This window comes from Colobus angolensis, unplaced genomic scaffold (genome assembly GCF_000951035.1).
Source record: "Colobus angolensis palliatus isolate OR3802 unplaced genomic scaffold, Cang.pa_1.0 Scaffold3, whole genome shotgun sequence".
Lineage (NCBI taxonomy): Eukaryota > Metazoa > Chordata > Mammalia > Primates > Cercopithecidae > Colobus > Colobus angolensis.
Genome location: NW_012116265.1, coordinates 22,275,868 through 22,303,762, shown reverse-complemented (window position 1 = coordinate 22,303,762; position 27,895 = coordinate 22,275,868). Strand labels below are relative to the sequence as shown.

At 40.6% G+C, this 27,895-nt stretch overlaps 1 protein-coding gene across 11 annotated transcripts in view; it reads left to right on the top strand.

Moving 5' to 3' along the window:
- Positions 1–27,895, top strand: part of RGS6 (regulator of G-protein signaling 6) — a 656,379-nt gene continuing 628,484 nt past the window's right edge. For 9 of the 11 annotated variants that reach the window (XR_001002633.1, XM_011949631.1, XM_011949629.1 and 6 more), the window contains exon 1: positions 389–653. The gene's annotated coding sequence lies outside the window, so the exon portion shown is untranslated. Of the gene's footprint in view, positions 294–388; positions 654–27,895 lie in introns of those variants that run through there. The other 2 variants (XM_011949627.1, XM_011949623.1) reach the window with 1 other exon arrangement.

Sequence of the window (27,895 nt, the reverse complement as noted above, 5' to 3'; positions counted from 1 at the left end):
CCAGTGCGCCCCGCGTCCTGGCACCATGCGACCCGCCGCGCGTCCTCGCGGGCCCGGGGCTTCGCTTTCCTCTCGCTGAGCCCCTGCGCTCGCCACCACGGAAACTTGGAAAGAGGAGGCGAGGCTGTGGGGAGCGGCGCGGAGACGGACTAGACTTCCCCTCCGCCCCCAAGAGGCTGCCGGTCCCCGGTTTCCTGGGCTTCTCCAGCTTTATCATGAACCTGGCGCAAGGTTGGCTTTAGGAGAAATTCAGGAGCCCGAGGGAGAGTCACGGCAATTCTTTGGTTGCTAAGGTAATTGTAGTTGTGACAAAAAATGGGCAAGAAACAAATGGGGGAAAACATGATTTAAAACAGTATCTTCCCTCCCCACCCCGTTAATATGTGTTGATTTCATCTCCTGGGTGTGGGTGCTTGTCCATTTCAGATGCGTGACAGGTGCCCGTGTGTGTGTGTCTGCAGTTTGGGACTGTGGAAGCACGAGCTTACATAAGTGGTTAGGCAAGCTGGCGTGTGGACTTGTGTGGGATGGGTGCAGGTCTGCATATAAATCATGTTCCTGGGTTTCTGGGTGTGAAGCGCACACCGACGGGGACGAGAGCGCAGAGGATGGCGCTTTTAGGTGCTTCCAGTCTTCCGATGTTGTGATCGCAGGTAGGGCAGATTTGCCTCTAAATCAGGCATTCATTAACTTTTTCTCTGAACAAGCTCGCCCATTTGTGGTTTGGAAGAAAAGAAAGCGAGTCTCCGCGGTGAGGTGTGGAGGGCAGGGGCAGGTGGGGAGGTTTGTTGTTTGGGAACTGCGCTAGCAAAGGACGCCGTGGCCATTCGCTTGGAGAGGATGACAACTGAACTGGTTGCGTGAGGAGTGAAGAGACCGTGTTTACAGTCACCGGCAGGCTGCATAAAAAAGTGGCCCAGTGAGACAGGGAAAGTGACCCAGAAAATTTAATTTTGTTCAGAATGAAAGCTGCTGTATTTCTTTCTTTCTTTCTTTTTTTCTTAATTTGACGGAGTAGGAACGTTATTTTTCCTTCTCTCTCGTTGAGACCAGTGGCATTTCTATGTTACAAACTGAAGATATTTGGGGTCTCGTCGGCTTGGAATTATCAATGCTTGGGAGGTGAGTTCTGATCAATACCTTTAACCAAAGAAAAACTGCAAAAATAATCGAGATTAGGTAAAACCTACCACTGGAGCCTTTTCTCTCCAGAGAAAGTGAGAGATGGAAGAACTGGGCTTGTAAGTATCAAAATGGAGTTAGAGAATGAGCTACAAGTTTGTGTGTGTATGGTCTGTCAAAAAGTGTAAGCTGAAAGGGAACTGTTAGGTTTAATGTGTTGACAACACGGCTCTTATATATCAATTTTCATAGGCAAATATGTAATTACATGGAGTGGGAACTGGGACGTTGGTGGTAAACTTTCTGTAAGATGAATATTCTTTATTCTTAGTTTATTACTTTTTCAATGGGTGGGACTACTCTGTGAAGGAAAGTAGAGGGCTGAGGGACATTTGGTGAGACTCTTGAGAAAGAAATCTTTGTAAGCCAAATCTTGCATGCTAAATAGGGAAAGCCAAGATGATAAATTCTGAGTTCTTTGATACTGTACCACTGTTAAGCTAAATTGTCCTGTAAATATGATCTCAGGCACCATAAACTATGTATATGTAGAGAGAGTCTATTCCCAATAACTCAGCCTTTCCTGAAAGAGTCTGTGAGTTCCAGAAAAGTCAGCTGTTGGGAGGTATTGTGATGAAGGAGAGAGGCCACCGGTGTTTCCTTTTATGTATTTATTCTGGCAGATCTTAACTTTACTTATGATTTTCTTTAAGGAATTTCAGTTAACATTCACTGAATTTATATTGCTGAGAGTTTCAGTAAAACAAGACTAGATTTTCTTTGAAGCAATAAATTTGTCTTATCAAGTGAAACATTACGACAATGCTTTTGTGGCAGAAATGTTTATTTAAATGAGTCCATTTTAATTATTTATTTAGTTTGGATTTGCAGAATAAGATCTCCAACATAGATGTTTTTGAAGTGAATAGAGCTTTCTTGAGAAAGAAAAATAAATTTAAGGTTATTGTGGACAATGAAATTTGCCAGCAATTTTGGATGTCTCATTGTCTACAGGGACATAATTTTATGTGAAAGTAGGATCATTCCATTTCTTATGCCTCTCATCTTCTCCCATGCATTTTATCCCCTGAACTCCTAAGACTTTGCCAGGAATTGCTGAACATTCTGTTTTGTGCCAGGGGTTAAATATCAGGGGGATGGGAATAAGGAGCTGTGTGTCACATAAACGTTTTCCAAAAGGATGCTCTCAGAGATCTCAATACTGGGATTAATTTTTCCTTTAGCTTCGCAGTTAGCTTAATTCATAGTGTTCTGAACATAGGAATGCATTTAACCTCTTCATTTTCAGTACCAGCTGGAAGGAATATATTTACCAAATTTCATCTTCATTGTAACATATGGCATGATATAAATAATTACTATACACACACTATCCTGCTGTATGGAAAGAAATAGAATTACAAAATAAACTTTCGTGTTGAGTGATATGGATATAATATTTCAAAAAACAATTTTAACTTTCCCCCTGATTCCAAAAGTAATATTTAGCTATTGAAAACAATTCAGGAAAATACAAAGAAAAACATAAAGGTTATCCATAATCTGCTATAGAGGGGGAGCCACTATTAACATATCTTTAACTGTATATTCTTCCAAATATTATTCTAGTCATTTATTTCTACCCAGCACCCCTCCCCCACACATTTTTATAAAATGAACTTGTAAATATAACTTGGAAATGTATTAAAGGCTTGGGACTGCTTGTTTACAGAATGATTTTGATCAGATATTAGTTTTTCCTGGTGGTCCTTATTTTCAAAGAGAGTAGGTTCTTTCTTTTTCTGCTCTTTGAAAACCGGTGTTTGCACTTTGGGCTGATAATGCTTGGGGCTTCCTATCAGATTTAGGGATTAAAACATCAGAAAAGAAGTAGAAAGGTCATTGGCCATTGTGGACAGGAGACCTGAGTTCTGGTTGCAGTTACTCCACCAACTTCTCCTGTGACCTCTGGGCCTGTTTCCCTAAAGGGCAAAAGGTACTTTTAGATTTAATTCAATAAGCTAGTGATATATTTGTTGCTTTGACATGAGAATGTTACTTGAACAGGGCTTGTTCAAACACAGAAACACCTGGGGGTCATCCCCAGAGTCTCTGATTCTTTCTGTCTGGAGTGGGACTCGAGAGTGTGCATATCTGACAAGTCCCTGGATGATGCTGACTCTGTTGGTGGTGACAGTGAAAACTAGAGGGTAAGTGTATTAGGGCTCTCTTAGAGGGACAGAACTAATAGTATATATATATATGTGTGTGTGTGTGTACATATGTATGATATATGTACGTATATACATATATGCTACATATGAGATATATACATATATGCTATATATATGTATATATTCATATATATGCTATATATGTATATATTCATATATGAATAATATATGAATTTATATGAATAATGAATATATGAAACATATGAATAATATATGAATAATAATATATGAATACATATATATTCATATATACGTATATATTCATATATGAATAATATATATTCGTATATATATCATATATGTCTATAAAGGGGAGTTTATTAAGTATTAACTTACATGGTCACAAGGTCCCACAATAGGCTGTCTGTAAACTGAGGAGCAAGGAGAGCCAGTCCAAGTCCCGAAACTGAAGAAATTGGAGTCGGATGTTTCAGGGCAGGAAGCATTCACCATGGGAGAAAGATGTAGGTTGGGAGGCTAGGCTCAGCTCTCCTTTTTGTGTTTTTCTGCCTGCTTTATATTCGCCAGAAGCTGATTAGATTGTGCCCACCAGATAAAAGGTGGATCTGCCTTCTGCAGCCCACTGACTCAAATGTTTAATCTCTTTTGGGCAACACCCACATAGACACACCCAGGATCAATACTCTGTATCCCTCAATGCAATCAAGGTAACAGTATTAACCATCAAAAGGCTACCCCTTGTCAACTTGAACCCATATACATCTCCTGAGATCATAATCTTCAAATAAAGACAATAATGAGGTCATAATTGTGCATAACAAAATACAACTATCCTTCGTACAACCAGAAATGCACCAATCCCCAACACAAATACTATTACATAAAGTTAACAATACTTAAGGCTGATATGAAGTCAATAAATCTTATGTCACATGATAAAGGAAAAGGAAATAAAATGAAGATATTTTCTTAGCACAAGTGTATATGTACACAAACATGTCTTTAACAAACGAAGGAGGAAATACTCATGACAATTACAGGCTCTGTTTCTGCAGCTGGTCACATGGTCGTAGCTGGTATTGATGACTACCTTCTACCCATTCAGTATTCCTTTTGCCTACAGCAAGCACCTCAGCAGATCATGATATTTTTCCCTAGTAGAGTGACCCAAACCTTCATTCCTGAAGGGTCTGGACCATTTGTAGTCCTGCCTGGATTGGGCTGTTGTAGTTTCCCGTTGACCTTAATCACAGGGCAGGGTAATGCTAAGAGATGCCCTAATGGGTCTCCTGTGTTCCATATGTAGTGTTCCTTGCCTCTACTGTGGAGCAGTAGACTGATTTCATCTTGATAGTTTGGGTCAATCACCCTAGCCAACTCTGTAACTCCCTTCTTAGCCTGTTGACTTAAAGGTAGGAGGATCCCAAACTGTCCAGGTGGCAATCTTAACTTCCAGTTTAATGAAATTATTGTTGTGTTTCCTGGTGACAGCGTTCCTCCCTCTGGAACTAAGACCTCTAGGCCAGCAGAATGTAATGTCAAGGGAACAGGAAGCAAAAATTTTGCTAATTCAGTAGGGGTGATGGTGAGTGGTGCCACTTCCACTTCCGCCCCTTGATTCTTGGACCTGTGAATCCTGGCTATAGAAGAAACAGTACCATATATTGGATGCTGATTCAGAGCATACACAGCCCTCTGGAGAAATTTGCCCCAGTCCTGCAAAGTATTGTCACCTAGTTGGCATTGTAATTGTGACTTCAAAAGGCCATTCCACCTTTCTGTCAATCCAACTGCTTCAGGAGGATGGGGAACATGGTAAGACCAGTAAATTCCATGAGCATGAGCCCACTGCCTCACTTCTTTAGCCATGAAGTGAGTGCCTTGGTCAGAGGCAATGCTGCATGGAATACCATGATAGTGGATCAGGCATTCCGTGAGTCCACAGATGGTAGTCTTGGCAGAAGCATTGCATGCAGGATAGGCAAACCTATATCCGGAGTAAATGTCTGTTCCAGTGAGGACGAACCTCTGCCCTTTCCCTGATGGAAGAGGTCCAATATAATCAACCTGCCACCAGGTAGCTGGCTGATCACCCTGAGGAATAGTGCCATATTGGGGGCTCAGTGCTGGTCTCTGCTGCTGGCAATTTGGGCACTCAGCAGTGATAGCCAGGTCAGCCTTGGTGAGTGGAAGTCCATGTTGCTGAACTCATGCGCAACCTCCATCCCTGCCACCATGGCCACTTTGTTCATGGGCCCATTGGGTGATGACAGGGGTGGCTGGGGAAAGAGGCTAAGTGAGTCCACAGAACAGGTCATCCTATTCACCTGATTATTAAACTCCTCCTCCGCTGAGGTCACCCATTGGTGAGCACTTACATGGGATACAGATACAAATAGCTTCACTGTTTTTGACTACTCAGGAAGGTCCATCCACATACCTCTTTCCAAAATTTCTTTGTCACCAATTTTCCAATCATGCTTCTTCCAAGTCCCTGACCATCCAGCCAAGCCATTGACTACAGCCCATGAATTGATATATAATCACATATCGGGCCATTTTTCCTTCCATGCAAAGTGCACAACCGGGTGCACTGCTCGAAGTTCTGCCCACTGGGAAGATTTCCCTTCACCTCTGTCCTTCAGGGATGTCCTAGAAAGGGGCTGTAGTGCTACAGCTGTCCACTTTCGGGTGGTGCCTGCATACCATGCAGAACCATCTGTGAATAGGCCCTACTCTTCTGTTTCTCAGTCAACTGATCATAGGGAACTCCCCATTAGGCCATGGGTGCTGGGGAAGAGAAGCCAGGGTGGCAGGAATGGAGACCATGGGCATTTGAGCTACTTGCTCGTGTAACTTACTTGTGCCTTCAGTACCTGCTTGAGCCAGATCAAGTATATACCACTTCCGTTTGATGATGGAATGCTGCTGTGCACAACCCACCAATGGCTAAATTGGTCAGAGAGCACCCAGTTCATGATAGGAAGTTCAGGTTGCATGGTGACTTGATGACCCACAGTTAAATGTTCAGTTTCCACCAAAGCCCAGTAACAGGCCAAGAGCTGTATCTCAAAAGGAGAGTAGTTATCTGCAGAAGATGGCAGGGTCTTGCTACAAAGTCCTAGAGGGCTCCACTGTGATTCACCTATGGGAGCCTGCCAAAGGCTCCAAACAGCATCCCTATCTGCCACTGACATCTCAAACACCACTGGATCTGCTGGGTCATATAGCCCAAGTGGGAGAGCAGCTTGCACAGCAGCCTGGACCTGTTGTAGAGCCTTCTCCTGTTCTGGACCCCACTCAAAACTGGCAGCTTTTCGGGTCACTCAATAAATGGACCAGAGTAACACACCCAAATAAGGAATGTGGTGCCTCCAAAATCCAAATAGGCCAACTAAGCATTGTGCCTCTTTCTTGGTTGTAGGAGGGGCCAAATGCAGCAACTTATCCTTCACTTTAGAAGGAATATCTCAACAGGCCCCACACCACTGGACCCCTAGAAATTTTACTGGGGTAAAAGGTCCCTGAGTTTTAGTTGGATTTATTTCTTAACCTCTGGCTTGCACATGTCCCACCAATAAGTCTAGTGTGTTTGCTACTTCTTGTTCTCTGAATCCAATCAGCATTATGTCAGTGTAATGGACCAGAGTGATATCTTGCAGAAGTGAAAAGCGATCAAGATCTCTCTGAATAAGATTATGACACAAAGCCAGAGAGTTGATATACCCCTGAGGTAGGACAGTAAAGGTATATTGCTGGCCTTGCCAGCTGAAGGCAAATTGCTTCCAGTGGGCCTTATGGACAGGAATGGAGAAAAAGGCATTTGCCAAGTCCATGGCTACATACCAAGTACCAGGAGATGTGTTAATTTGCTCAAGCAATGAAACCACATCTGGTACAGTAGCTGCAATTGGAGTCACCACTTGGTTAAGCTTATGATAATCCACTGCCATTCTCCAAGATCCATCTGTCTTCTGCTCAGGCCAAATGGGAGAGTTAAATGGGAATGTGGTGGGAATCACCATCCCTGCATCTTTCAAGTCCTTAATGGTGGCACTAATCTCTGCAGTCCCTCTAGGCTTGTGATATTGTTTTTGATTTACTATTTTTCTAGGTAGAGGCATCTCTAATGGCTTCTATTTGGCCTTTTCCCCCGTAATAGCCCTCACCCTACTAGTCAAAGAGCCAATGTGGGGGTTCTGCCAGCTGCTAAGTGTGCCTATGCCAATTATGCTTTCTGGCACTAAGTCAGTGACCACAGGTTAAGTCCAGGGGCCTACTGTAAGTTGGACCTGAGCTAAAACTCCATTAATTATCTGCCCTCCATAACCCCCTAGCTTAACTAGAGGACTACAATGATGTTTTGGGTTTCCTGGAATCAGTGTAAGCTCAGAGCCAGCGTCCAGTAGTCCCTGAAATGTCTGATCATTTTCCTTTCCCCAGTGCACAGTTATCCTGGTAAAAGGCCACAGGTCTTCTTGGGGAAGGATGAGACAAAGATCCACTTCATAAATTTTCAGTAATGTAGTGGGGTCCTTCCTCAAGGGGACCCAGCCACCCCTTTATCCAAAGGGTTCTGGGTCTATAAACTGGCTCAAGTCTGGAAATTGATTGAGGAGCCATGATTCTCTGTTTTTATAATTCAAATTAGTCTTTTGTCCACTCATCCTAGAAGTTTTCTGTTTGTATAATTGAAGTAGGGATGCAGTAGGCTTTCTATCAATTTCACTTCTAGGAACACCACGATTAGCCAATGCCAGAGCTCTACACGAGTCAGACTATTCTGATTGCCACTTTGCCTCTGCTGTCCATTATGGTAGCTATGCTCACCTTGCCTTTGACAGTTGACTGCTGCCACTTGGCCCCTGCCACCTGGCCCCTGCCACCTCTGGATCCAATTATTCCCATTGTATTTAAATTTTGTAATTGAGTGACTGCGGTTCCCACCATTAGATCTGACATACAGAGAAGAATAATTACAGGGCTCTTCAAAGACGCAGGTGCTGCCCTCCTGAGTCTATTTTGCAAGGCAGTCAAGAGTATGTCTTCTGGACCCTTCCAGCTGGGATGAGTAGGTCTAAAGGGACTAATCCACACCACCACCCCAATCTCCCTAAGCCTTTGGATTCCTTCCTCTACATTAAGCCAAGGGAGATCAGGCATTTCCAGCTCACTCACAGTGGGCTGCCTTTAAGAGCTTGTGTCTGTTTTTCCAAAATTTTGGCTCTTTCTCTACAGGAGATAACACTCTCACTTAGGGTAATCTTAGCAGATTTGAAGCTCAGTATCTGCTTCTGAAGCCAGAAGACAGAAACCATGAGTTAATGATTTTCTTTCATCACTTTGTTCATTGAACTTAGGAGCAACCAACCAGCTTCATTGTGTTCCTTGGTTCTCCACATATGGTCAAATGTACTATGTACAGAGTCACTAAACTCCTTGACTTTCACAAGCAGTGAATCAGGAGTGTCAAATGCATTTATTTTGCGTAACTCTCTAAACAGTTTCTGCCAAGGACTATCAGTGTTTTCTATACCATTAGAAGTAGAGTCATTAGCATTTTTGGGCCTAATCATATTAAGCAGCCAACTCCAGAAAACCCAAAACCAACGAAAGAACTCCATTCTTAATATTCTGTTCCTCTAGAACCACTCCTGGTACCAAAATCTGTATTAGGGTTCTCTTAGAGGGATATAACTAATAAGACATATATATCTCAGGGAGTTGATTAAGTATTAACTTACACAATCACAAGGTCCCACAATAGGCTGTCTGTAAGCTGAGGAGCAAGGAGAGCCAGTCCAGGTCCCAAAATTGCAGAACTTGGAGTCAGATGTTTGAGGGCAAGAAGGATCCAGCATGGGAGAAAGATGTAGGCTGAGAGGCTTGTGTCCTCTCTCCTTTTCGTGTTTATCTGCCTGCTTTATATTTGCCGGAAGCTGATTAGATTGTGCCCACCAGATTGGGGTGGATCTGCCTTCCCCAGCCCACTGACTCACATATTTAATCTCTTTTGGGCAACACCCACACAGACACACCCAGGATCAATACTCTGTATCCCTCAATGCAATCAAGTTGACACTCAGTCACACATCACAGTAAGCTCTTTACAGGCCAAAATGCCTGTTTGACTTTTTACAGGCTTTCGCAGTAAGCTTCTTACAGGCCAAAATGCCTGTTTGACTTTTCTTTGCATCCATCCATCCATCCAGTGCCCCAAAATATACCTGCCAATAGGTGTTCAGTAAGCATTGGCTGAATCAATATTACTTTTCTCTTATGGAGGAATATCTTTCTGGAGTAGTCAAGACAAAAGAATAATCGTCCAGAATTTGGAAACATTAAGCCTGTAAGAAGAGTTATAATCATTCATGGACCACACTACTTCAAACTGCAAAAAATGCAAAAATGCCTATAAGTAGCCAGTTAAAATGAACATTAAACCTAATGAGTTACATTAAATAACAACTGGAAATACCTGCTTGAGATGTTCCAAACCACAAAGCCTACCAAATACTTCACCATTGCCTCTCTGAGGCCTGGAAGAGGCCATTTATTTTCTACCACATACACATATTTCAAAAAATGGGAGGTTCACTGTTAATTACCCCAATTGCCAAGGCAGCAGATAAAGCAAGCAATCTCCCCACTCCTCTCCTCATCCCCCATCCCTCCCACTAAGAAAAAAGGCAGAGCGATGCCCATTAGAACCCTACTACCACTCTGTAAGATAGGTCTCAATTTCATGAATGAAGAAATTTAAAACTTTAGAGAAATAAATTAACCTGCATAAATCCACGAAGTGAAGTAGCATCAGAAGTAAGATGCAGGCCTCCTGATACCAAAGGGCGGTGTTCTTCACCACTTCCCTCTGGGGACATTGAATGTGTATATTTGATAGCTAGGAGATTCTAGCTGGCTGAAATACCCCAGTTAGAACTTTTGATTATCCTTATGTGGTTACCTTTTTTTTTTTATAGAAAATTTATCTTTTCCTTCTACTTAGGTGTTAGTAACATAGGATGGTACAAAGAACCACCATTTTTATGTGTGGTAACTTCAAAAAAAGTGTAAATATTTGGATATGAACAAAATAGATCCTTGTTCATTAATAGCTCAGGCTATGCAAATGAATTGTCTTAAAGGCTACCTGTCTTGGCATTTCACAGTAATTTGATTAGATTATCAAAGAGAAAGCCACCTTTAGATCTGTCCATGGTAGAGTTCACTCATTCACTAGTATCTGCTTGACCCAAGAGCCTATTTGCTTGCACACATGGAAGCATGCATTCTACAAAGCCAGCTGAGGTGAGGTCTCCTGCATGGATGAGAACTGGTGGTGGCACTCTCTTGGAAATACCCCAGGCACCTGTGTTGCTCTCATGAAGACCTGGCTAGCCTGGAGCCCGGACAGAGAACTACTATTATTTGCTCTTAAAGGAGCACAGCAGGCATTTAAAAATCCTATTAATTGTGTCTCTGAACGTTAGTTTTCTCATCTGTGAAAGAATAATTTAAAAAATACCCTTTGAGTATGTGTGACCATGAGGAGAATGCAGGACCCTGTATGAAGTACGGGGCATAGAAAGCATAGACACTTAAGAAGATGGGACTGTCACAGCACAGTTCCTGTTTTCTAATAATTTTTAGAGTGAGTCTGTTGAGAAATAAGTATTTCAGGATAATGGTTCCTTTTTATTTTCTGTTCCTGAGGACTCGCTGTGTTAGTCCAGCATTTGAGGGGCTCCCAAGTCTCTGAGAATTGTGCTCCATAGTTCTCACATTGAGATTTGAGGAGGCTTGTAGAAAGCAAGTGGCCCAGACATCTGAGTGGGAGAAGGCAGCATGGGCAAGATATTTGTGGTAGCGAAAGATGCTTCTGTTTCCTGGAGGTGAAAGGCCATTAATCACCAGCAGGAAGAGAAGTGGAAAAGGAGACTGCTGCTGCATTGATAGGGCTTATGCCAGATACATAGAGTAAGCCCATGTTTTATTTTTTTCTCTGCATCCTTGGGGTTTCTCACAGTGCTTGGTAGGAGTTTGGTAAATGTTTGCTGAGTTATTGAGTTGCAGAGTGACAGCTGTGGGGGAGGAAGGATGGGCTAGTATTGGTAGGAATTCATGGACTAATGTGGGTACATGGATTGGTAGGAGTGTAGATGCAAGGTGCACATGGTTATAGCCCTCATTCTTATTGCTTGCTTGATTTTACCTGGCAAGATCTACTTCAGATTCATAATATAGTGAGACTGTCATCCTAGTTTCTAGTTTTACATTTATGTTTGTCCGTTCCATTGGGCTTTGGTCTGTTTGGGTTTTTTTTTTTTTGGTTTTATAATTTATGTTTATAATTTTATCTCCACCTCCAGCACAAGACCAATACACATAGTAAATACTTATAAAAAATAGTTGCCTAAATGAAAACTTGCTCAGCCTACAAAATTATGGGTCTGTTATATGGTTGTGGGCTGATCTTACAAAATAACAATCAGCATTGTTAAGCTTTTTGCAAATCAAAGTCCTTTAAGAGGTGTTAGGTGGTACTATGCTTGTTTTATAGATGAGGAACCGAGTGGAAACGAGGTTCAGTTACTTGCCCTAAGTCATTGAGGAACCAAGATTTAAACTCAGATCTTTTCTGACCCCATAGTCCTTGTGCTCTTTTATATAGCACAAGATGGGGAATAAACAGAGACCCTACCCTTGAGATCATTTCACTTGTATTGGGGAGATGATAGGAATAAATAGAAAATTGGCAATAAAAGATGTTAAAAGATAGTTTAGGAAAAAATGCAGGGGATTTTGTAAGTCAGATTTGCTAGCAAATAGATGATGAAGACAGTAAGTACATTATAGTTTAGTTCAGAGACAGCATTTTATCAGATCTGGAAGAGACAGGCTTTGGGAAACAGAAATAAATTTTATAGGTGCAAGAAGGGATAATGGCAAAGTTTTCAGATGAAAGGTGTTGATAATACCGTCATGTGTCACTTAATGACCAGGATACATTCGGAGAGATGTATCATTAGGTGATTTTTGTTGTTGTGTGAACACCCTAGAATGTACTTACACAACCGGGATGGTATAGCCTACTATACACCTAGGCCGTATGGTGTAGTGCTCCTAGGCTAAAAACTGTGTAGCATGTTACTGTACTGAATACTGTAGGCAATTGTAGCACAGTGGCATTTGGTACTTAAATATATCTAAACATGGGAAAGATACAGTAACAATATGGTGTTATAATCTCATGGGACCCCCTTCATATATGTGGTCCATCACTGACTCGTGGTGCATGACTGTAATTGGCTATTAAAACAATTGTTTGATTTCAGAGTAAGGGCTAATATTCATAGTTAAAGCCATCTCAGACCACCCTAGCTAAAATAATAACCCCTGCCCCTTCTCATTGCTCTTCATTGTCTTAGTTGCCCTATTTTTGATCACAGCTTTATCACCATGACATTGCATTATATGTATTTACATATTGTCTGTCTCCCTCTGCTAGAATATACATTCCATACAAGCAGGGACTCTTTTATTTCCTGTTGTAGATTCAGCATCTATCACAGATTCTGATTCATACTAATTGTTTAAGAACTATTTGTGAAATGAAGGAAGGAAGAAAATGCATTTTGAAAATGAGTTGCAAACTCAAACACTCAAAAGACCAGTTAGGTAAAGGAAATGAGGGAAACAAGTGAGGTTTCTTCCACAATAGTAACAAGTTGTAATCTTTGCAAATCAAAAGCATGTTTTGTTTGTACATTACACAGATAGAAAGTTTTTACTCCCAGAAAGAAACACATTTATATCTATTTTTCTTGAAATATGGGGTCCTCTGACTCGTCAAGAGAGACCCGGATGCCAAATAACATTTCCTTTTCTCTAAAAGCAAAACAGCCATCCATGTGTGATGATGAGTGGAACCTGACCCTGGGGGCCTCAGGGTTGGGGTTGCACTAGGGACAGTGGAGACTGTGTTTAAGCGAGAAGTATGTGCTGCTCAGAAAGCCCTGTTGTCGCCAAGTTTTAATTCATTTAAAAATTATTAACTAATTTCAGTTAGAAAAATATCATGTATATCTATACTGCCCAATCCAAGAGAAACAGCTTTTGAGCTGGCTGCATTTTGTGGTGTGACCTCTCTAGAAAAAAAGATAACTCTAAATAACATGTCCCATATATTTTCCCCTTAAACTTCTGTGGAAGTGCTACAGTGTTTAGATTCCAAACCAAGCAGGAAGATGCCATTATATTATTTTGCTGACCATACATCTTGATACAAAGACTGATTCAGCAGCTGGTCAAAATAGAAAGGACACATTCACGAAGAATAAATTTATTGATTACATTTTAGACTTTTTTTTTGTTTTTAAAGGGAAGGCACTTTCATTTTCAGGACAGCAGGTGGTTTAGGGCTTGGCTGTTGGTTTCTGCTGATAGCCAGGGGTATGTGACAGGAGACAAAGTAGTGGAACTCTCCTGATCTTCATTCTTCCCATTTGCAGAATAGGGCTGAGAAATTGTGATTGCTTTGAGGTGGTTACTGAAAGAGAGTGTGTACCTGGAAACAATCTCTGGTTTAGTCAACTATTAATGGGGTCGCGGGGGCAGGATGTTCCATACCTCAGGTCACAGCTGGTGTGGGGTCTCTGCTGCTCCTCCCCACTCCTTGTCCTGCTGGTCCGTGTCAGACAGTGCATCTGTCTTCCTACCAAGGACCCGTTTCCAGAAAATGATTAATCGGATATGGCTCCTGTGTTCAAGAAACTTAAAATTCTGAAGAAGGAAAACAAATGGAGAGATGGAATGTGGTAAGCAAGGCCTATATGTGGAAAGTTAGGGAGAGATGACTTCCCACTGAGAGATTTCACTGAAGAGGCTAAGTAGATGAATTGAACCTTGGGGGAATGAGGGGTCTGGGGCCTGCAGAAATGGGGCCAGGGGACAGAGATGGCAAGAATGTGCACGGGCATTTCACTGTAAACAAAAGTATTCAGGTGATCAAATGCAAAGAATGTGCAAAGAATACTTAATACTCCCCATACAGAGAGTGAGGTCCTTAAAAACCTCTCTGTCAGGAGGAGTCCGTGTTGATGAACTTAAAACTTTAATGAAAACAAGGATAGGGGAAATCCAGGTTTAAGCAAAACTGCTCAATAAGTATTTGTCATGTTTACTGAAAGTAAAATGAGAAAACAAAAGTAGATTATGAGTGACATTTTACTCACCTTATGTTGGTAAGAGCAGTGTGTCACAGTGAATTTCCAGTTACTTCTTGCTGTTTTGCCGGCTGTCACCCCCGCTTACAGTGAAATTGCTTACAGGTGGTTTTGCTTTATTACAGTCAATGCACAATTCTCATGCACAAGGGCACTCTTCCATTCCAGGCTCTGTATACAAACGTTTAGTGCCTTTCAGTCAGAGAGGCTGACTGCTGACTCCTGGATCTCCCTGTGGCTAAAGGGTAAAGTAGATAGATACATCTTGGGATAAACTTTATTTAACTTAGTTGGCATGACTGATTAGGAAGTCCTCAGATACCTCACCCCCGTGCACAGGGTATTTAGTGTCATGCCAAAGCATATGCTACCAATTCCAGGTGTTCATTTTTTGGCTTCTTTTAGCTTTCAAAACTTCTCTGCAAAAACCACTTCCCCTGCCTGCCATCTGCCTTAAAACCCCCTCCCCCACTTGAAAAATATCTGTTTCTAATCTCAGGAGTCTTTTTTTGTTGTTTTCGAGACAGGGTCTCACTCTGTTGCCCAGGCTGGGTTGCAGTGTGCAGTCTTGGCTCGCTGCAGGCTTGACCTCCCAGGCTCAAGTGATCCTCCCACCTCAGCCTCCCGAGTAGCTGGGACTACAGGCGTGTGCCACCACTCTGAGCTAATTTTGTATTTATTATAGAGGCAGGGTTTCATCACATTACCTAGACTGGTGCGAGATTCTTATATTTTCTAATTATTCTTAACAAGATGACCAATTGATTATCAAAGATGTATTTGGAAATAGGTATAAGTTGAACTTTGCTTACTGGAAATTCTTGGTTGGAGGAGTTTTCTGTAGTTAAGATTACCATGTTGTTGGGTATATGAAGATGAACAGCGATGGATAAAACTAGAAGTGCAAGTTGGGGCCAATGTGAGAAGGAACTTGAATGCCATATAATAGTGATGATAGTGATGGAGAGTCAGTCTTCTCTCTGATGCAGACTAAACAAAAAAATACAAATACGCCAACTGAACTGAAGCAAAATCCAAGTCTCTCAAGCAAAAATAAATTTATCTGGCTGCATAATCAGAGAATTCAGGCCTAGCTGGATCCAGGGACTTAAATGACATTGTCAGCACTCTACGTGACACCTTGTCTTCTTGACTTCCTCCTTCTATGACACGAGATAAAAATAAGATGGTCACTAATATTTCTATCCTCACATCTTTTCAACAGTCACCTCACAGGGGAGGAATCTTCTTTCTTCCAGCGTCCTTATCTCAGTCTCAGGGAGGGACTTCGGTCCTGATTAGTCACATGTCTACGTTGGTTGGATCTGTGTGTCCGATAATGAGCATATTCTGGCTAGGACAGTCCACAGTGGTAACAGACACAACCTCTGGCTCCTTCATCATCCCTGCAGTTATAACCCTGCCATGATGTCACTTTTTGCATCACTGTACGTGAGAGGGCTGCAATGCCACCTTGAGAATCCAATATGCTGCATCCTTCCTCCAGATCTGCATTTATTTGCACTATTCTTTTTCAAACATACAATTCTACTGAAGTATAACATATTTATGTTATATGAAAAGTATTTATGTTATATGTAAAGTATTCAAATCATTGTTCAATAAATTTTCAAACAGTAAACACATCCATGTTCTCTCTCGGAGATCGAGAAGGAGAATATTACCATTCTTCCAGAAACTACCTCATGGGCCCTCCCAGTAAGTACATATTTCTTTTTTCCCATTGGTAACCAGCTGATTTCCTTTCTCTCTCTCACTCTCCCTCTCTCTTTTTTAAAGAGATGAGATCTCACTATGTTGCCCAGGATGGCCACGAACTCCTAGGCTCAAGCAATCCTCCCACTTCAGCCTCCCAAGTAGCTACCACTAACCTGATTTCTAACACTGTAGCTTTCTCTTTTTTGAAACAAATGAAATAAATATGAAATCATACATATATGCCTGTACTCTTTCTTTCTAGATCCTTATGCACAACATTGTTTGTGAAATTCATCTATGTTGCAGTGTGTAGCAGTAAACTATTTTTATTGCTGTGTAGTATTCTACTTTGTGATATTCCACAAACTATTCATCTACTGTTGAGGGACATTTGGGATATTTCTAGGTTAGACATATCATGAATAGCGCTGCTATGAATATTTTTGTGTGTGCTTTGTGGCACACATATGAATGTGTTTCTGTTTGGTATACACATCTGAGCCTGGATTGCTGGGTAATGGGGTGTGCATATGTTCAGCTTTATTCTATCCCTACAAAGGGTTTTCTTAAGTGGCTTTACCAATTTATATTCCTATCATCAGTTCATGAGTGTTTCAGTTTCTTTATGTCATTGGCAAGACTTGAGATTGTTAAACGTTTGAATTTTAGCCATTCTGGTGGGTGCGTAGTGGTGTCTTATGGCTTCGATTTGCATTTTTCTGGTGACTGATGATGTGCCTTTTTAATTTTTTTGCCACTTTTATTTGTCTTTTGCAGTGCCTATTCAAGCTTATTGCCTATTTTTAAATTAGATTTTTAATCTTTTCTTATTGAGTTATAGAAGTCTTCTTTTAAAAACAAATTTTTAATACAAATACTTTTACCTGTCATATGTATTTAAACTATCTTTTCCCAGCTCTAGTGGTTTGCCTTTTACTCTCTTTTGATGAATTGGAGATCTCACTTTGAATATAATCCAATTTATCAGTCTCTTCCTTTATGGTTATTGTTTCCTGTGCCTACTTAATAAATTGTTGCTTACCCTAAGGTTATGAAGCTACTCTATTTTAATTTATAGAGGCTCTATTTTTTTTTTTTTTTCATTTTAGCCTTTATCTTTAGGTTATAAAAGTCTACCTGTGGCTGATTGCTGTTTACGATGTGAGAAAGGCATCCATATTTATTTTGTTTTTCTTATGGACATCCAATAAACCCAGCACCACTTATTGAAAAATCTCTTCATTTCTACTGCTCTGAAATGTCACCTTTGTTATCAGTCACATTTGTGGTCTGTCTCTGTGTTTTCTAGTCCATTCCGTTTTTCTATTTCTCTAATATAATATTGATAACACACTGTCTTAATTACATGAGCTTTATAAGAGGTCTTGATATTCAGTAGTGTGCACCCTCTAGTTTGTTCTTATTTAAGAATGACTTCTAAAGAACAAAGCTGGAGGCATCACACTGCCCAAATTCAAACTATACTACAAAGCAAGCATCAGCGAAACAGTATGGTATTGGTGCAAAAACAGACACATAGACCAATGGAACAGAATAGAGATCTCAGAAATAAGACTGCACATCTACAACCATCTGATCTTCCACAAACATGACAGAAATAAGCAATGGGGAAAGGATTCCAGATTTAATAAATAGTGCTGGGAGAAATGGCTAGCTATATGCAGCAAATTGAAACTGGACTTCTTCCTTACACCTTATCCAAAGATTAACTCAAGATGGATTAAAGATGTAAAGTGAAACCAAAAACTATAAAAACCGTAGAAGAAAATCTATGCAATACCATTCAGGACATAGGCATAGGCAAAGATTTCATGATGAAAACATCAAAAGCAATTGCAACAAAAGCAAAAATTTACAGATGGGATCTAATTAGAATAAAGAGCTTCTGCACAGCGAAACAAACTATCATCAGAGCGAACAGGCAGCCTACAGAATGGGAGATAATTTTTGCAACCTATCCATCTGACAAAGGTCTAATATCCAGAGTCTACAAGGAACTTAAACAAATTTACGAGCAAAAAACAACCCAATTAAAAAGAGTGGGCAAAGGACAAGAACAGACACTTCTCAAAAGAAGACATTTATGTGGCCAAAAAACATGAAAAAAAGCTTAACATCACTGATCATTAGAGAAATGCAAATCAAAACCACAGTTAGATACCATCTCACACCAGTCAGAATGGTGATTATTAAAAATTCAAGAAACAACATGCTGGTGAGGCTGCGGAGAGATAGAAATGCTTTTACATTGTTGATGGGAGTGTAAATTGGGTCAACCATTGTGGAAGACAGTGTGGTGATTTCTTAAAGACCTAGAGGCAGAAATGCCATTCGATCCAGCAATCCTATTACAGGGTATCAACCTAAAGGAATATAAATCATTCTATGATAAAGATACCTGCAGGTATATGTTCACTGCAGCACTGTTCATGATAGCAAATACATGGAATCAACCCAAATACCCATCAATAATAGACTGGATAGAGAAAATATGGTAATATACACTATAGAATACTATGCGGCCATAAAAAGGAATGAGATCATGTCCTTTGCAGGGACATGAATAGAACTGAAATCCATTATCCCCAGCAAACTAATGCAGGAGCAGAAAACCAAACACTGCATGTTCTCGCTCGTAAGTGGGAACTGAACAATGAGAACCTGTGGACACAGGGAGGGAATGACACCTGAGGACTGTTGGGGATGGGGGCGATGGGGGGAGGGAGAGCATCAGGAAAAATCGCTAATGCATGCTGGGCTTAATACTTAGGCAATGGGTTGGTAGGTGCAGCAAACCATCATGGCATACGTTTACCTGTTTAACAAACCTGCACATCCTGCACATGTACCCCAGAACTTAACATAAAATATAATTAAAAAGAATAGCTTCATTATTTCTAACCATTTGCATTACTGTATAAATTTTAAAACCATCTTTTGATGGAATTTTGATTGGGATTGCATTAAATCTCTAGCCTAAATTGGGAATAAATTAATGTTTTTACAGTGTTGACTATTTTAATCCATTAATGTGGAATATCCCTCCATTTATTTAGATCTGTCTCTCACTTCTGTCAGCAATTTTGTATCCCTCTATATTGTAAAATTATTGCACATCTTTTAAATATATATTCCTGTATTTGAAATTATTTGATGCTATTATAAATGATACCTTTAAAAATATATCATTTCCTGATTGTTGCTGATATAGAAAAAATACAATTGAGTTTTATATATTGACCTGTATTCACTGACTTTGCTAAAGTCACTGATTAATCCTAATAGTTCTGTGTATTAGGTTGGTGCAAAAGTAATTGCATTCATAAATTATTATGAATTTCCATGTACACAGTTAAATTACCTGTAAAAGAGTTTTTACTTTTTCCTTTCTAATTATTGCGACTTGTATTTGTTTTTCTTGCCGGTTGTATTGGCTAAGACCTCAAATATAATGGTGAATAGAAGTGATAGTGAGCATTCTTGTCTAATTTCCAATCTCAATGGGAAAGTTTCACTATTAAATATTATTAAATATTTCTGTTTTACAAATACCATTTATCAGATCAAGCAAGTCCCCTTGCATTTAAAATTGGCTAAGAGTATTTTCGTGAAGAGGTGTTGAATTTGATTAAATGCCTTAAAGCCATAATTACACGGAATAGCGGGCTCACCTCTATACTTCCTTTTTCTCTTGGATCATGATCCCATGTGTCCTCATTGCCTTGGGAGTTCTTCTCTTTATACCTTATCTGCCTTTCTCGTTGTTCTTGAGGGTTGGACTGTTACAAGTTAGATCATCATTGTAGGAATTGGTACTGTAAATTCAAATTGTACTATTTTTGTCTGCCATCTACATGGTATGAGTAAAACTGTAAAACCCCCAAGAACCTATTCAATTGTTATTTCTTTGATCTATATTGCTTTTGCTTGGTGAACTTTATGAAAAGATTTTCTTTTGTTAAATTTTGCTATCTTAAGAAGAGGAAAAGGCTATCATTGCTGCTGCCAATGGAGGCATTACGGAGTCATTGAAGAGGTGCACCTTACATTACATTTAAATGCCTCATTTTACATATAAACATACTGATTTTACCTGTTCTTTTTTGAAAAAGAAAGAAAACAATGAAATCCTAAGGAATAAAACTGACATTCTTTAAAAAAGAAAAAGCCAATAGGAGTGCTTTTCTTCTTAGGTCCCCTGGGAACATGTCATCCTCTTCATCTCTTAGTCATCCACTTCTTGTGTATAAAAATTGGCAAAGCTTCTCTGTCACTCCCACTTCTTCTCTAGCAGTGATACAATCTTTCATGCGAAATAAGAGAATAATAAAATGTTATTTCTGCAGTCCCAATAGTCAGTAGTATTAGAAACTATAATCTTGGAACCCATACTTAACAAAATATAAGTCCTCTCATGTGAGAAGAGAGGGAAGACCCAAGCTCTAAACGCTGACTCTTATTGCTAACCAGCAGAGTGACATTAGAATGCAACTTGACGTTCCCAGGCCTTAGTGCCATCCTCTGAAAACCAAAGGCTTGGGCTTGTTCAAGGGACAGAAAAAATTATGATGTAAAGGGCTAAATAGTAAATGTTTTGAATTCTGGGGGCCATACAGTCCCTGTTGCAACAACTCAACTCTGCTGTTGTGGCACAAAAGTGATCATAGGCAGTAAACAAATGGGTGTTCATTTATCAAAGTGTATTTATGGAAACACTCAAATGTCATACAGTTTTCATGTGTCGTAGAATTTTGTTCTTTCCACTTTTTTTCAAGCATCTAAAAATATAAAAACCATTCTTAGCAAACAGATCATATAAAAACAGGCAACAGGCTTAGATTTGTCCCATGGGCCCAGGTTTACCAACCTTTGAGCCGGTTAATTGTCAAGGGCTATTCCAGAGCTCTGTGGTTAGGCATTGATATGCTAGCCTTTTAAAAAAGATGTTTTTTGTCCTATGAACATTATTCAAAAGGATCTATTTCTTTCTTTTAGACCAATTATGAATAAGAAAAATACAATATGTTGTTTTTACCTTTATTTCTTCATCAATGCTTGTTCTTTCTTTTTATAGAGCCAAGTTTCTGACCTGTATAATTTTCCTCTGCCTGAAGAACTTCTTTTTGCATTTCTTGCATAGCAGGTTTGCTGGTGATAAATTTCCTCGGTTTTTGCTTGTCTGTGAAAGTCTTTATTTTTTCTCCACTTTTGAAGGATAATTGCACTAGATGTAGAATTCTAAGTGGGTGTTTTTTTTTTTTTTTTTTTTCTCTTCAACATTTTAAGAATTTCACTCCACGTTCTTGCTTGCATGGATTCTGTAATTCTTATCCTTGTTCTTCTATAGGTAAGGATCTGGCTTCTTTTAAGATTTCCTCTTTGTCTTTGGTTTTCTGCAGTTTGAATATGATATTCCTAGGTGTAGTTTTTGTTTTTTTTGGGTGTTTGTCCTGATTGGTGTTTTCTGACTTTTCTGGATCTGTGGTTTATTATATGTCATTAATTTTGGAAAGTTCTCTGTCATTATTCCTTCTAATATTTATTCTCCTTTCTTTTCTCTCTTCTTGGGATTCTGGTTACATTTATGTTATAGCTTTTGATATTGTTCTAGAGTTCCTGAATATTCTCCTCTGTTTTTTTTTTCTCTCTTAATTCTTTCTCTTTTTAGTTTGGAAATTCATGATTGACCTTCAAGCTCATGGATTCTTTATAAAAATTTTTTAATTTTTTACTTTTTAAATTTTTGTAGGTACATAGTAGGCATGTATACTTGTGGGGTACATGAGATGTTTTGATACAGGTATGCAATGCATAGTAATCACATCATGGAGAATGGGGTATCCATCCCCTTAAGCATTTATCCTTTGTGTTACAATCCAGTTACACTCTTTTAGTTATTTTAAAATGTACAATTAAGTTGTTATTGACATTAGTTCCCCTCTTGTGCTATCAAATGGTAGTTCTTACTCTTCTTGGCCATTTGAGTCAGCTGCTGAGCCCATGGAAAACCTTCTTCAATTGTTACAGTGTTTTTAATTTTTAGCATTTCCTTTTCAAACGAGTTTTTAAACAGTGTTTCTGTCTCTCTGATTTCATTACCATTTACTTTCTTCATTAGAATCCTTAACATTTTTCATTGTAGTTATTTTAAATTTCTTATTAATGACACAGATAATTCCAACATCCATGACATATCTGAGTCTGATTCTGATGATTGCTTGTCTCTTCAGAATGTGTTTTTCTTGCCTTTCATCATGCCTTGTAATTGTTTGTTGAAAGCCAGACATCATGTGTTGGGTCATAGGAACTGAGGTAGGTAGGAACTTAGTGTGAGGTTTTACTTAATCTGGCTAGGTGTTGGGCTGTGTTTAGTGTTTGCTGAGCTGTAGGTGCTACAGGCTTCAAATCCCCTGCAAGGGTCCTTGTTTTTGTCTCCTCTCTTGACTTTAGGTTTCCCCAACTACTCTTCCTCAGGGACACTGTGTCTTGGACGTCTTTTATTTGTAATCCACTGTTATACCTGAGCCCGGTTGGTGGGGTGGTAGGGTGTACGTGAGCAGTAATGTTCTATTAACCATCTAATTAAGAGCAAAGATGGAAGAACTTCCCTTTGGTTCATGGTAATGTTACAGAAAAGGGGTCCCAATCCAGACTCCAAGAGAGGGTTCTTGGATCTCACGCAAGAAGGAATTCAGGGCAAGTCCATTGAGTAAACTGAAAGCAAGTTTATTAAGAAAGTAGAGGAATTAAAGAATGGCTACTCCATAGATAGAGCAGCACTGAGGACTTCTGGTTGCCCGTTTTTATGACTGTTTCTTGATTATATGCTAAACAAGGGGTGGATTATTCTTGACTCCCCTTTTTAGGCCATATAGGGTAACTTCCCGACATTGCCATGGCATTTATAAACTGTCACGGCGCCGGTGGGAATGTAGCAGTGAGGACAACTGGAGGTCACTCTTGTCACCATCTTGGTTTTGGTGGGTTTCAGCCGGCTTCTTTACCACATCCTGTTTTATCAGCAAGGTCTTTATGACCTGTATCTTGTGCTGACCTCCTATCTCATCCTGTGACGTAGAGTGCTTAACTGTCCGGGAATGCAGCCCAGTAGGTCTCAGCCTCATTTTACCCAGCCCCTACTCAAGATGGAGTTGCTCTGGTTCAAATTCCTCTGATAGCAAAACTTTTCCCCAGAAGAGAAAGGAAGATGGAGAACATGGTGGCTTCAATGAGGGTGTCTGAAGATGAGGGACTTGCCTTCTGCTGGCGTCCATTTCTTCCATGAATTTTGAAGTGAGCTCATCAGCTAAGACTATGTGTTAAATATGAGCTGGGAAAAGATATGACAGCCATTTCAGAAAGGGAGAAACAAGCTTGGTAGGAAAACATTTTGGGTTTGGCAGGCAGTGTTGACTCTTCATTTAATGTTTGTGGTCATGAATTTAATGCAGCTAGTCAGCCTGATTGTGTGACTTCCTCTCCACCCCAAAGTGTTTGTCTGTTTGGATGGGAGCTTGGGGTTGATGGATAGTTGGGTTCCATCAGTGTTGGAGTTTTGCAAGGATAGTATGACACAGAAAGGGAGCATATTAGGGTTCCCTAGAGGGACAGAACTAATACTATATATATATAGTATATATATATATAATAGAATATATATATATTCTTATATATATGAATATATACAATAGAATTATATGTATAATAGAATATATATATAATTGTGTGTGTGTATATATATAGGAGTTTATTAAGTATTAACTTACATGATCACAAGGTCCCACAATAGGCTGTCTGCAAGTTTCAGGAGGAAGGAGAGCCAGTCCGAGTCTCAAAACTGAAGAACTTGGAGTCCAATGTTCAAGGGAAGGAAGCATCCAGCATGGGATAAAGATGTAGGCTGGGAGGCTAGGCCAGTCTTCCCTTTTCATGTTTCTCTGGCTGCTTTATATTTGCTGTCAGCTGATTAGATTGTGCCCACCACATTAAGGGTGGGTCTGCCTTCTCCAGCCCACTGACTCAAATGATAGTCTCCTTTGGCAACACCCTCACAGACACACCCAGGATCAATACCTTGCATACTTCAATCCAATCAAGTTGACACTCTGTATTAACCATCACAAGGGGAGATGTGGGAGTAGAGGGTATGTGCAAGGGAGTGATTATGAGTGAGTATAATGATGGAGCCAACGTGGATGGTGAAGGGAAAGTGAAGGGTAGTAATGGATAGTAAAAATGCTGCGTGTTCAATGGATTAAATGTCTAAATAAGTTTAAAGATTGTTTGCAGTGAATGCAGAGTAAGTGAGCTGAAAAGAGGAAGGGTGGACAGAGTGGAGGATGCTTGTAGTGGGATTTGAGGTGATGACAAAGTTTAGGATGTGGCCATGTGAGATAGTGACTCAGAAGGAAAAAGGGTCAGGTGAGGAAATAAGGAACTGAGAATCTGGCTTTTCTGGTAGGTCTTTGACTCTGATGTTAAAGTTACTGAAAGTGGTGAAGGTGTTAGGGAAGCAGAAGCAACCCTCTGAGAGGCGGAAGCTGGAGTCTTCAGGGAATGAGAAGGCATAAGCAGGAGGGAGGTGGAAAACAGCAGTGAGGATGAGCAGAAAGTGGCGGAGCCAGATGGCCTGAGTGCCACAGAGCAGGGATTTGTGTTGGAGGGAGGGAGAGAAATCATTTGAAGCAGCAGTGGAGAGCCAGGAGGCTGCCTGCTCTACTCCCTGGTCTTGAGATATATGGCATGAGGACAGAGGGCTGCAGGAGAGGAGAAGGCAAGTTTCTATTAAGGTCACAAGTTTAAAGTTCAGAGAGAAGATGGAAGGACATAGTGGACATACTATTTACAGAAGTGTTCAAAGGGTGGGATGAGTCTGTGGGGAGTTGGAGGGGTTGGGGTTTCCAGAGCAGTGTGGAGTTCAGAGCCCTGGTGAGAGAGAATGCCTGGGTAGACCTGGTTTTCCAGCAGAGATTGCAGTAACAGGACTCCCAGGGCCAGCATGCCCTGTTACGTGGTGATCTTTCCACTTCTCCCTCCTAGCTTAATTTTTAGAAACTTTAACAGATGGAATGCAAAATTTTTATTTTTATTTTTACGTCAGAGATCAGTCTTCACCCTGTTGCCCTGGCTGGAGTGCAGTGGTATGATCATAACTCACTGTAGCCTCCAACTCCTGGGCTCAAGTGATCCTCCCACATCAGCCTCCTAAGTAGCTGAGACTACAGGCATGCACCACCATGCCTGGCTAATTTTTGTATTTTTTGAAGAGATTGGGTCTTGCTATGTTGCCCAGGCTGGTCTTGAACTCCCAGGTTTAAGCAATCCTCCTGCATATGTGTGTGTGTGTGTGTGTGTATATACACATATATGTGTGTGTATATATATATGTGTGTGTGTGTGTGTGTATATATATATATATACACACACACACACACACACACACATACACATACAACTTTGGTAATTTAATTAGTTTAGCCTGTCAGGGCAACTGTGGTAGCTTAGAGACCATTGTATTTATTTGTAAGTCTTAAGGTAGGATTGGAGTGTGGAGTGGAGAAGTTGACTTCACTGAAGTCAACTTCACTAGCAAGTAGAATGAAGGAAACACAGATTAGTTGAGGACCTACTATGTTTCAGGCTTTGTGCTAAATGTCTACTTTATGTAGGTGATTTCACAAGATGGACATGTTGGAAAAACCGTGGGCATTGGAGTCAGTCCTGGGTTTGAATTTTAGTTGCTTGGCTGGCAAACTGTTACTTTGGGCAGGTTACCTATGTTCTTCAGTCTTACTTTTCTCATTCATAGAGTGGGAATAATAACATCCACCTGTTGAGGTTGCTGTGACGAGCTGTCCAAGAAATTCTAATGAGCAGGCCAGGCTGAGAACCACTGCTGCAGAGTGATTAGCATTTGTTCCATTTTATAGGCGAGGAAACTAAGGCCTAGGGGGGCTAAATATGTTGCTTATGGCCACACAGCACTAAGTGACATAGCCAGGATTGAAAGCCAGTTTTTTTCACCCCAGAACCTTGTTGCATCCATTTCATTGAGTTTTTGCCTTAATACATGGGAAGCTAAAGGAGCCCCCCATCAGCATGTCTGCCCAAACATCAGGCAGCATGGGATGGGAGGAAGGGATCAAGTGAAGGGAAGGCAGGCCCTATGGAATCTAGGTCAGTGGTTTCCAAACCTGGCTATACTTACAAATCATTTGGAAAATGGTTAATCTGTAAATCTCCAGGGACCACCCTAGGCCTACTGGCTCCAGAACTTCTGGAGCATGGGAACCAGGAGTATGTATATTTAGAATATCTTCTAGGTGATTCTGAGACTGCTAGCCTAGTTCCGGTCCTTGGGCAAGTTTTTGGGAACCACTGAATTCTAATCGATGTCCTAAAATGATCAAGTGATTATATCCCAGTAAAATACTGGGTGCCTTCTAGTGCCACCAAAATGGGCCTTTAGGGGTTGCGTGCTGTTGCCGTACTTTAAGATCTTGGTGCATTACCTGAAACGGACACTGTCTGTCATTGAGCATTTGAAGTTCAAATACATAGGAAATGTCAAGTTGGCAGACTCTGCTATAACAGAAGGAGTGATTTGTTATTTAGAGCTGTTGTTCTTCCTCCTTTCCCCCTGGGATTCCTGCCCACTCAGTCAGATTAGAGCTATATAAACAAGCTCGTACTACTGAGCTAGCACACATATTGTAATTTTTTTTTCCTGAAGTGCTTAACATTGCTGATGTCAGAAAAAATATCCATTGGGTTTTAATGGGCTGAGGCAAACAATGAGAATTTGATATAATATGGAGGAGAGGAAATAACATCAACAGAAATTCTTATTTGGCAGCATAAATATTCAAACTATATTACAGTCAGGGTTTGATTACTTCTCCTACATGACATTTCCCTGAATAGGGTTTTGAGGGCTGGGCACTAAGAGTGGCAGGCTTGATGTTTAAAGCTTTTAGCTGCAAGCCATGGTAATTTCAGTGACATTGTAGGGTAATTGTAGTCAGTTCTCCTCTTAGCTCTGTGTCAGGATCACCTGAGGAGGTCATTGGACCGCTGAAGGCTTCACCTCTGATGCACGAGTCAGAATATTTGTGGGTGGGGGTTGGGGTGGGATTCTCCATTGAATCTGATGCCAGTGGCCTGGGAATTTCACTTGGCCAAACATTGGCTTAGAACAAGGTCACTGGTCAGTTTCTACATTCATTCTGTGCTGGGGCATTTCCATGGCTTATTCTCTTCCCTCTTCAAAAACAACCCTGTGTGATGGAGGGATCTCATCTTCCAGGCAAGGAGCTGGAAATGTAGGGTGGGAGAGTCTATTGTCAAAGGCCACATAATAGCCTTAGTGAGGCTAGAGCTGAGATGTGATTCCCAGTCTGACTTCAAAGCCCTTTCTTTTCCTATACCGTCGAGGCCCTTCCTTCCTGCTTTGCTCAACATTGTTAGCTGCTGAACCCTAGGCTTTGCTTATTCCAGAGGGGCTGGCGTTATAAAGTAAACAGCAGGTATTTATTGTAACTGCAAGTTACAGATGCAATGTAAGTCTGGAGTAGACTGCAGGCACAATCCTGACTTTCAAGGATTCACGAATCT